General features: G+C 39.3%; 1 long non-coding RNA gene across 2 annotated transcripts in view; it reads left to right on the forward strand.

Annotated features, from left to right (window-relative positions):
• The window catches only part of LOC141568548 (uncharacterized), a 201090-nt gene that overhangs the window by 109782 nt on the left and 79286 nt on the right, over positions 1-12022 (forward strand). For both annotated transcript variants that reach the window (XR_016022375.1, XR_016022374.1), the window contains exon 3: positions 2800-2961. This is a non-coding gene — a long non-coding RNA (uncharacterized LOC141568548). The remainder of the gene's footprint in view (positions 1-2799; positions 2962-12022) is intronic.

Raw genomic sequence — 12022 nt, forward strand, 5'->3', positions numbered from 1 at the left:
GTATACGTTTTTTGGGCACTCCCAGTATTTTATTACATTTTCTTCTACATAAGGTGATGCAGTGAAACATTTCTCCATTGCACCAGAGAAGGCTAGTTGAGTTGCAAAGATCTCAGCTCTCCTTCCACAGTGTAGATGTGTTGTTGGGAAGCAGTTACCTGGCTGGGGACTGCATTTCTTAGACCTTTTGTAGTGATGTGGGGCCATGTCACTGGCTTTGGTAAAATGGAATAGGAATTGAAGTGATATGCCACATCTGGGCCGAGGAAGTTCAGTGTCTGCCTGCCTTTCCTATTCTTTCATTCACATCCAGGATGCACTTGGAGGCCACTCTTGCATTACATCCATCGCCATGGGCAAAACATGACCTCGGGATAGCCTGCTGGTCCCAGGAGAAGAATAAATGACACATGGAGCAGAGCCACCTCAGCGTCCCCATAATACGAATCAGCATGCTGAAGCACAGCTGCCCCAGATGACTTGCAAACTTGTGATTGAGAAATAAATGATTGTTGTTTTTTTGCATTTAGTGTGCTTCCCAGAAGCTGATGTGTATGGAGTACACATAATTGAGTCTAGAAAGAGAGATGTGTCTCAGAGAGAACGGGGAATATGGTTTTTGACAAATGGCCTTGATTGGAATCAAATACATGGAAATCCCCCAACGTCTTTGAGAAAATTGTATTGGCAAACAGACCCAGCCTGAACTAAAAAGGGCCGAGATTACATGATATATGAAAACGACCTCTTAACATTCCACAGGCAGGAAGCAGGCTGAAAAAGCTACTCAGGATTCAAGAATGGTGTGTTTTCCGATGTACTTTTCAGAGAGTCAAGGAAGAGAATGTAAAAGAAGGATCTCCACCTCACCCACAGAGGGCCTTGTCAATGGCTCTGGAGAATAATGGGCTAGGAAGAGACTTCCAGGGATCAGAACTTGGGCAAATCAAGGAACATATTCTCCCCTCAGAAGAGCATGGCAACACATTTACAGTGGGCTTTCAGAATTGCTATGGACCATCGATTGCCACGTGCCTCTTATTCTTCCTTTTTTTTCAAATGGGACTGTTTATTGTGGTTATCCTCTCCTGGTTTCGTTACTGTGTTTTGGATGAGATAAGGGAGGTAATGTGTCCATTTAGATCATGGATCTCTAAACCAAAAGGAGGCACATCTAGACTTGAAGTAGATCATGAGATCCTGGACTTTGAGGCTGATGTTATCAGTGGGGGAGATTTGGGGGAGGACTTGAGATGAGGGTGAGTATTTTGAGTAAGAAAGGAATACGAATATTTATAAACAACAGGACTAGAATAGATTAGATTATGGTTTAGAAACATTCACTTTCCTCCCTCACCTCCACCTTTCCACATGAGAATGTACTTCTCTGAACTTTAACCTTAGACTTGGCCAAATACTTGTTTTGGCAAATGGTATGTTGGCATTTATGATACAAGCAAATGCTTAAAATATGCTTGCGTTGTGGCTCTTGCCTTTTTGTTTCTGCCATCATCATGAAAAGGACAAGCCCTTGATAATCCACTGGTCTCAGGAGAAGGATAAGAGACAGGTGGAGGAGAACGACTCCAGTGACTGCCACCTAAATCAAAGCTATCACAGGTCACCAACAAAGCTGAGCAAGAAATAAATGCTCATTTTATGTTTTCTGTTAGTTTGAGGTTGTTTTGTGAGGCATCTGTATGGATTTGTTTTTTACCCTCTTCAAACTTTTGCTGAAATGTCAACTTCTTTTAGTTGATGACTCACCCTTTTAAAAATGACAACCCTCACTCCAGTCCAATACATCTTATCTCTTTCCCTCTGTACTCCTCTCCATAGTAAATGCCATCTTCTAATATGCCATATAATTTACTCATGTTGCGGGGTTTATCATCTGTCATTCCCAAATAGAATATAAGCTCCATTATGTAGATATTTTTGACTATTTTCTTTACTGCTGTATCCTCAGCATCCAGAACATTGCCTGGCACATAGTAGGTACTCAATAATTTTGGTTAAATGAATGAATGAATTTATACATAGGAAAATATCAAAAAGAAGTGCAGAAATGTTAATAGTGGTTATTGCCAGTTTCTGTGAATATGGTGATTTTCATTTTCTTCATATTTTCTGTATTTTCCAAATTATCCACAAGAAATACATGTGACATGGTTAATGAGAACAGAAACAAGTTTTCAAAACTGATTTGATCAGATAGAAATTTCAGGGTTTTTCCTGCTTTTTAAAATGTTACCGAGATTGTCCATTGATTAGTATGCATAACTTTTGTCCTAGAGTATATTGTGACATAAGGATCTGTGGGCAGAAGACAACTCAAAACAGAAGGCAAGTGGGCCAAACAGAGAAAGTTGAGAAGCTGAGAGAGTTGAGGATTGAGACTGGATAAGAGAATCACATCCCAGAAATGCATTCCATAAATCTCTGTATGAATCTGGGCAATCTTCATTTTTTTCAGTCTACTTTCTCTCATGCTAGCGTGTTGCCAAGTGGTCCTGTTTCTAATTATTCTAGAATTTTAAGGCAAGTTCAAGTGATACCTCTTTTTAGACATTTTAATGAATTATGTTATTGCACCTATGCATTTATGATAAAAGTACATTAAGGAATCTAGTAAATAATCCCGATTAAGAAATGCCACTGTTCTATTCTGTTTGGTACCCGTCAATGTACTGATATAATCGTAGTAGTAACAATATTAGTAGGATGGTCTGGTATTTGTCAGATTATTAAGCTCCATTTAGAAGAGCTGGAGTAATTGCCTGAAGTTTATTCTCCTAGGTCTATAGCTTCAAGCCTGAGATGACCATGTGAAAGGAAGACACTGGCCATGCTGGGTGAGAGCTGTTTTCTCCAGACACCTACCTCCTGTTTTCCACCCCATCCTCAGCAGAGTTGGAAGTCTGGAGAAGCTGAGCAGTAAATTCTGAGAGCCAGTGCCAGGTAAATTTTTCTAAGAAGAAAGTGACCTATCTTGCTTAATATAAGTTTCCTGTGATGCACATGGTGTACCAGGCGTATGGATGAAAGTAATGTAGCATAGGGGTTAAGAACATGGGGGTTCGGAGACAGATGGAATTGGATTTGAATTTCAGCTCTACCACTTACTAGCCGTATTTGCTTGTCAAGTAAGTAAGTATTTTGAACCTCACTTTTATCATCTGTAAATGGGAAAAACAAGGATTAAAGGAGATGTCATTTGTAAAGTGCTCAGTATTGTATAAAATCACTATCAAGCATTGAACAAATTAGAGCTGCTACAATCCTATTGCTACTTCTACTACTACTATAATTTTCTGAACTAATACCTGGAGTTTGCCAGTAGGCAGGATGGCAAGTTTGTCTTCCGGAGAATGAATAGAGGGGAAACTCGTGAAAAATAATATGCCTAAATTCCCAGGTTTGCACTAAGTGATGGTTGTTGATTGCATTTTCATTTTGAAATTTAACAGCAAAGCATTACTGTGTAACTACCATAGTGTCATTAAACTTGGGTCGTCTTGACCTTGAATGATGCTACACTAGTCAAGCTGTTCTTTGAGTGTCCTAGAAATCAATACACGTGCTGAATCCCAGCCATGGTGATCAAATCTATGTATTTTATTTTTTCATGAAAAAAAAAAAGAACCTAGAGCATCACCAGGGTGGAGGATTGCATAAATTTCTCCTGATACGCATGTAAAACATAAAATTCAGTGGATGGACAACAAAGAGTTATGAAACACCACCATAGACCATGAAAAACAATATCGGGGGAGATGCTTATACATTCGTACAATAAATTTGCTTCTCATCAAGGTTTCCTCTGATTAAAAGTATGGTGATGAGTACTGTAAACATTTATGTGCTATTAAGGAATCAGCCATTCCTCCCTCCACAGTGGACCTTTGCTGCCCTACTGCTCTGTTTTTGTTTTTGAATCTAGTCTCATTACATTAATAACTCAAGACCTTCTCAGGCATGTTAAAAATAGATTTTCAGAGAATTGAATGCAGCGTTTCCTTCCCACTCCTTTTCTCGACTGTAATATAATGGCACTCCAAAGAAACAGTCCACGGAAACCAGGATTTTCTCAGCAGCTTGTGTGGGAAGTGCAGACTATTGTGAGCAAGTGTTACGGCCCACTGCTTGACAGGAAGTCATCCTGGACAAGTTAACCGAACAAACACCTTCCATTGTCTACAGAGCTTGAAAGTCCAGTGAAATCTCCTTAATTCTATCACCAAGCCAACTTGGTGACCGTTAATACGTTTAACCCTTTTGATTCCAGAGTCTCAGGTGTTTTCAAGGCTTTTTCCTTCAGTGTTTCTTAACCTTTTCAGATTCTTGGACTCCTCTGAGAATTCAGTGGGACTGAACAATGAACTCATGTGTTCCTTTTTTAGGGGATCCTTGTTTCTTCCCCCAATCCATCCCCCATGTCAAATTGTTCTGTAGACATTCTGAATAATTAATGGTCAAGGGAAAAACTAAAGAAGAGAATGTGAGTCTCCCTTCTTTCATGCCACTCCATTCCATATTTCTCATCTCTTTCTTTGCAAGTTTTCAAAAACAAAAAGGGCTGAGTTTCTTACAGCAATTTTTAAGTTAAATTTATTGGGGTGACATAGGTTAATAAAATTATATAGATTTCAAGTGTGCAATTCTATAATATATCATCTACATATTGCATTATGTGTTGACCACCTGAAGTCTACTCTCCTTCTGTCACCATATATTTGACCCCCTTTTCCCTCTACCTCCCTCGCTGCCCCCTTTCCCTCTGGTAAGCACTAAACTGTTGTCTGTGCCTTTGAGTTTTTGCTTATTTGTTTGTTGCTTTCGGTTTTGTGTCCCATATGTGAGTGAAGTAATATGGTTCTCGACTTTTTTGGTCTGATTTAGCATGATAATCTCAAGATCCATCCATGTTGTTGCAAATGGACGTATTTCATTTTTTCTTATGGCTGAGAAATATTCCATTGTATATATGTACCACTTCTTATTTATCCAACCATCTGTCAAAGGACACTTTGGTTGTTTCTGTGTGTTGGCCACCATGAGTAATGCTGCAGTGAATATAGAAGTACATATATCTTTGCCAATAAATGTTTTTAGATTTTTTTGGGTAGATACCCAGGGGAGGGATTGCTGGGTCATCTGGTAATTCTAGTCTTAATTTTTTGAGGAACCTCCATACTGTTTTCCATAGTGGCTGTACCAATTTACATTTCCACCAGCAGTATATGAGGGTTCCTTTTTCCCCACAACCTCTCCAACACCTGTTATTACTTGTCTTGTTGAGACTAGCCACTCTAACAGGTGTGACGTGGTATCTTATTGTGGTTTTGGTTTGCATCTCCCTCTTAGCTAGTGAAGTTGAACATCTTTTCATATATCTGTTGGCCGTTTGTATGTCTTCTTGGGTAAAGTGTCACGACAGCAATTTTAAAAGCTGTTAATCACTTTCATAGTCTCAGTTATTAAAGTGATAACATATAAACTTAATTTCCCCCCCCTCCTGTAATAAAACGAAACACATTAACATTATAAGTAAGTGTACAGAAGAGTTGAAATAGGAAGGCAGAGAGGGAACAGGCCACGCTTAACTTGGGCATGACTGTTACGACACTGTCTAAATGTTTGAAGGGCATTGTGGAGATATAGCAGCCATAGAATCATCATTCTATCTTGCTTCAGAGGGAAATTGCAAAAGGAGTTCTTTTGTAAATTTTTTTTTTTTTTTTACATGTTTTGGTAAAACCTAAGATCCTAAGAGTTAGCTGGTCAACAATGGAACTGGCTGACTTAGAAGGTAAGGAGTTTGTTGTCACTGGGAATATTCAAGAGAAGGGTACTACATTATTTGTCAGGAAGATTGTAGAAGGCATTTCTGTTTTCTGTGGCTGGCTAACTTTTATCACACCTGTGCACTAAAAATTCTACAAGTGTCCAAAAAATGTAGTTGGTCCACGGGAAGAAAACTTTTGAGATATCTTTTCTTTCATTTTCTTTTTCCCTATGCCTATGCCCAAAAGAGTGGTTTCGATTAGTGTGGAGATGGAGTTCCAACTCTCTTACATCATTTATTTTCTGTGCGGCCTTAGCTATCTATGATGCTGTTATGCGAGAACGACAACCTCTTTCCCAATATCTCGAAAGTAACAAAATGACCTGTTATCCACTGGGCATTGATTGCTGTCATTAGGAAAGAGTGAAATCACAGTCTGACCTTCAAGGAAAGAGTACATCAGATTTAACTGTTTACCGAGAAATTTCTTTTCTCAAGCATTTTCATTACTACTATTTGAGAGTTTATATAAAATATTATTGTTGTTTTCATCTAAGACCGTATCATCTGTTGTTATCTGTGTTGAGTATGTAGGCTGTGAACTGTCAGGTTGAGAAAATATGATGGCATTTGGCACCCAGGATTGTTTTCCAAATGGATTCCTCATGACAGAGGCTCTACACACTCTGGAATCCCTGACCCTGAACAATAGAAATTTATTTTCTCACAGTTCTGGAGGCTGGAAGTCTGAGCTCAGGGTGCCAGCTTGGTCAGTTTCTGATGAGAGTGCTCTTCCTGGCTTGCAGATGCCACCTTCTCGTGTCCTCACATGACCTTTCCTTGGGGTGTGAGTGTGTGTGTGTGGTGTAGGGAGGGAGGGAGGACAGGAGGAAGGGAGAGAGAGATAATTAAATCAATAAGCATTTTTAACTGAATAATCACTAAGTAGCCAGGTATGATGAAAGACACATCTTCTTTTCCCTATAACAAACAAACAAAAACCAGAAAGACATGGACTTTGCCCTCAGGGGTGTGGAATTTATTTGGGGAGTTGAGACCTAATAAGTATACAAATGAAAAGTGTATTAAAAAGAAAAGCCCATGTGTATTAAGCATTGAGTCCTTGGATTAGGTAAGAGGTACAATTAATGTTCAGGGGATTGTTGTGCGGTGAGAAGATCAGGGAAGATTCTGATCTTAGAGGATACAGGACGAAGGATGAGCTGGGCAGTGATGGAAGTTTAGGAATTGAGATCAGAAAGACTTCCTAGAAGAGGTGATGGATAACAGTTAGGGATAAGCAGTTAGGGAAAAGAGAATGGGGGGAGGGAATAGGTATGTCAAGCTGAGAGGCACAGTGGCAAGAAGGAGCCCACAGTGCGTGGGGGAAACCTTGGGTTACTGTAGCCGGAGGTGGAGGCCTAGGCACCGAGTGGAAAGAGAAAAGGTGGAGTAGTTGGTCAGAGGTCATATCACTAGGGCTCAGTGGGCCATGTTTTCACCTGCAGATCACAGGTTTTCAAACCACAGGATGTTTTCTTCCAAGGAAAACCTTATGTGGAGGCTTAACGTATATACCAGAGGGGGACAAAGCTACTGTAGTTAGGGCCAGGGTGGGGCCAGAGCCCTGCCTCCTCAGTATTGCCTCTATCTGTTGTCTCCCGACAGCTGCACTTGCAGTTCAGACTGGCGTTCCCTGTCACATGGATTACAGCAACAACGTCCTCTTCCAGTCTTGTCCCTTCTCTTGTCTACCCTCCGCATGACACCAGAGAGCTTTCTGAAAGGCATGTCTGAGTTTGCCATTCTCCTGTTTAAATCCCTGCAGTTGTTCCCAGCTGCCCACAGGAATACACCTGAACTCCCCAGGCCCACCAACTGCTTCACTTTCCATTCTTGCCAAGTTCTTCCCATCACACTTGCACTCAGGTTTATGTCCTAGCTACACTAAAAGCTTGCAATTTTGTCTTGCCCAGCTCGTGGTTATATTGCTGCCACTGCCTGGAATGGCCTCCATAACTCCCCGCGCAGCCCCACCCCACCCCCACTTTAGGCCCCAGCTCAAAGTTTACCCTCCCCACAAGGACTTTCCTAATGTTCTTTGCCCTCAAGTGGATCTGGCCATACTCTTCTTTATATCTACCTGTACTCCTAGGTATAAATCCTATTATTGTACCTGTGTGTGGGGACAGATACAAGAGACAATATGAAATTTGAACCAATAGGATTTACTCAGAACAGATATGGGTGAACCAAAGATTTGGAGAAGTCTAGGATGACTCCCAGGTTTGTATCAGGACAGGCATATACTATCACAGAGAGTATAGGTACAGCGTGGTTTGGAGAGGGACAGAGGCGTTCCACTTTGGTGAAGTTAAGTTTTTGTTGCCTATGGAGATCCAGGTTGACATGAGCAGTGGGCTGTTAAATATATGAGCCTGGAGGGCAGGAAATATCTGGAGGCACACATTTGGGAATCAATAGGTAAATAGTTGGGAACTCCTTAGGAATGAATAAGGTTATTCAAGGTCAGACTACAGTGGGAGAGGGAAAGAGGTGATAAGGAAAAAGTGGGGTGGGAATAGATGTCCCATATCATACTGCTTCCATTTTCCCCATGATTTTGGTCCTTGGGACCACAAAGATGATCTTACAACTTGATATAAGCTCTATAAACAGAAAAGCTGTGTTTGTGGAATCTCCACACTGCCTTCCGTAGCGGCTGCACCAGTCTGCATTCCCACCAACAGTGAATGAGGGTTCGTTTTTCTCCACAGCCTCTCCAACACTTGTTACTATTTGTCTTGTTGATGATAGCCATTCTAACTGGGGTGAGGTGATGTCTCATTGTGGTTTTTATTTGCATTTCTCTGATGATTAGTGATGTTAAACGTCTTTTCATATGTCTATTGGCCATTTGTATGTCCTCTTTGGAGAAATGTCTACTCAGTTCCTCTGCCCGTTTTTTTAAATGGATTGTTTGTTTTTTTGTTGTCGAGTTGTATGAGTTTCTTATATATTTTGGGTATTAGCCCCTTATTGGAACACACAATGTGATATAAAGATGATGTATTACCGAATTGTGCACTTGAAACCTATGTAACTTTACTAACCATTGTCACCCTGATAAACTTTAATTAAAGAAAAAACAAAATGCTGTGTTTGTTATTCAGGGCCTCAGGCTACTCCAAGGTCAATGAAATGATGGATCTTATAACCTACCAGCTGACCTCTCCTGATAACTGCAATCAGGGCAGTCTCTCTAACGTCATCATATGTGATTACATACAATACCAGTACAGTTATGATTCAATATTTAGACAAAGAAAAATTAGCAAATTTATAACAGGACTTTGAGTTTTGGGGTATTTCTGGTAATTAAAACATGATTCTTTAAATAATTTAGGAATGACTATAAGAATATCTCTAAATGTTGTTCTTAGATATTGCAAGAGATTCCCACCAGAAATGGTTTTTCCTGATTAATATATCACAAACACATAATACATTTTACAGCAAGAGAAAAGTAAGTATGGACATATTATTGAAACGATTCTGTTTTCTTAACCAAGGAGAAAGAAATATCTTCTTGGTCACAGGAAGAGAGAGAATAGTAAATGCATGATTATAATGTATAGAAAAAGTGACTTCATCTTGTGATAAATGAAGGTGAATAGAAAATTCCCTTGAGTCAAGTGTGTGGTAAGTTCAATCATGGAAGCCGTCTACAACGGCCCACATGTGACTCCGTGCAGGCATTTCTTAGTGTTCACATTTTTCATGTCCCCTCAGACTTATTCAGACACTGCAGAGGACTCACCAGCACAGGAGGGCCTTTTAGCTTTCTGGAGTACTATGTTTCACTTAGAATTGATCAGTAGAAACGGTACCCTTTTCCACATCTAGGAAGTGAAAGCTGGTCTCTGTTGTCCAGGGCACTGGGCAGGAGCCTACTTTCCTACAGTGGTTCAGTGAGCAGGCAGGAGAGAGGGAGAGAGGAAAGCTGCCTCTCACAGCAGTTAAATCAATCTTGGAAAATCGGGTAACATGTCTCAACCAGGCTACTCTTATCTCTATGTGGTCAATTAGAGGAAGATCTCCTGAGGAAAGAAAAGAAATAAAAAGAATGATGTCATTTCTTGTATAGCCTTTTTGGCATGTTTCATATGAATATTTATGATGACATATGGGACGTATATGCATTATCAGATCTGGGCTTAAATGTAGAGGCACCTTTGTAAAGAAAGCACATAGTTCAATATGTACTATGTATTGTCTTAAGGAGTTATGAAATATAAATTTGGGACATAAGCATGTCAAATTGTTTTCAAATGTTTATTTTCTGCTATATACCCATAATTGTCTAATTTTGGCAGTAACATTTTTGTGCTAAAGTGAAATAATGCTTTCTATTCAAGTGAAAAAAATATGTGCAATAGCTTTCAGTTACTTTTATAATAAGAAATATGTATTTAGCATTAGGTGATATAATTTTTTAAAATAGTTTTCTTATTTTTGTAACTAGAACTATATAAAAACAAAAGGCTTATGCTTTTACCTTCATTGAACTATCTGTTTACTTGTTTATTTTTATAAAAATGAAGATCTTTCCATGTCACATTTTCAGATGTCTTGGGGGAAGAGGTTTTAAAAAGTATTTTAAAGCATTCATAAATATGTAGCAAGTCCTATTTTACATATTTTAAAAATACCTATTTCACTGATGAAGAAATTAAATAGGAGAAATGTAAATGACATTTCAAGGTCAAAATAAACGTAGGAAGAAAATTGGGACATACTTTTCAGTTCTCTCCAGCCCCATGACTCTCCTATTCTTGGCCTATGTATGAGCTCCACGTGGATGTCTAATATCTCTACATATTAATATGTTACAAGTAGAACCCACCATTTTTTTCTCCCAGACCTATTCCTTCACTACTTTTCTTCATGTTAGACTGTGGTATCACATCCATCCAATTGTTTAGGTCAAAGCCTTGGGTTCATCTTTAACTCTCCTTCCTTCCTTCATCCTTAAGCAAATTATGTTGGTTCATCTCTCTCTCTCCATATATATATATATATATATATATATATATTCTATACATAATATATTATATATACACATAATATATATAATATATTATATTATATTATTTGTATATTATAATATAATATATTATATATTACATATATAATACACTATATATAGTATGTGTATATATATACACACACACACATATATATATATACACACATTATATATATGAAACTTTTTACTGTTCCGTAACATCCAACCTAGTGCTAAGCACCAATACCTATCGATGAGATCACTGCAGTACCCTCCAAATTGTCAAGTGTGTAGTAAGTTAAATCATTGAAGCTATCTCAATGTTATTTTTTCTCTTCTACAATCTATTTTCTACTCAGTGGCCACGTGATATTTATTGAAACAAACGAACTCACAACCAATCATTGACCTAAAAACCTCTGCATTTAAAAGAAAATGCAAAGTCCTTAACTTGGCCTATACACCTGCATGATTTGTCCTCTGCTCTTCCTCTCTGTCCTGTCTCCACCCGTTCCCTCGCTAGTACAGGAACTTTGAGTAGCTCATCACTGTTCACAGCGGAGTGGCCAGTACCAGTGTAGGCACTCATTACATTTGTCAAAAGCATGAACAAGTATTTCATATGTTTTTCTGAGCCTAAAGGTTCTCCTTTGGTTCTGGTGATAAGCAGAGCTTAAACTAAATCCTGAGGTGAGTGTTCCTGTGAGATTTGGGGACCAATAATCAATGACTGAAAACTTAGGGCAGTTAGGGCCTTTGCAACCTGCACTGTGGCCCTTCCTTGAGGTCTCCTGGAGGCTTAGCTACATCTGGGCTCTGAGGTCAATCCTGAGTTAAGAAAGGAGTGATTCATGGGCCTGTCTTTTATCAGCAGGTGACTCAACCTGATGGTGCCTTAATACCCACCCAACTCTGACCATGTGAATTTCTGCCTTATTTCTGTGTCCGAATTCTTATCTTGATTCTTGTCTTCGTAACTGAATTTCTGCCTATTTCCTTCTGCCTCATCGACTGCTCAGTAATCCCCTTCCTGTCCTGTCCACTTCCTGTGCTCTTAAGTCCACTTCAGGTGACCTATAGCCAACATACTGTATTGGACATTACCATAGTTCTCTTCTAAAACTGATTGAGCCTTCTAGTTGAGACCTCACAGTACCACAGCCATC

The sequence above is a fragment of the Rhinolophus sinicus genome, chromosome 1, assembly GCF_057876585.1.
Source record: "Rhinolophus sinicus isolate RSI-liver-muscle chromosome 1, RSI-T2T, whole genome shotgun sequence".
Classification (NCBI taxonomy): domain Eukaryota; kingdom Metazoa; phylum Chordata; class Mammalia; order Chiroptera; family Rhinolophidae; genus Rhinolophus; species Rhinolophus sinicus.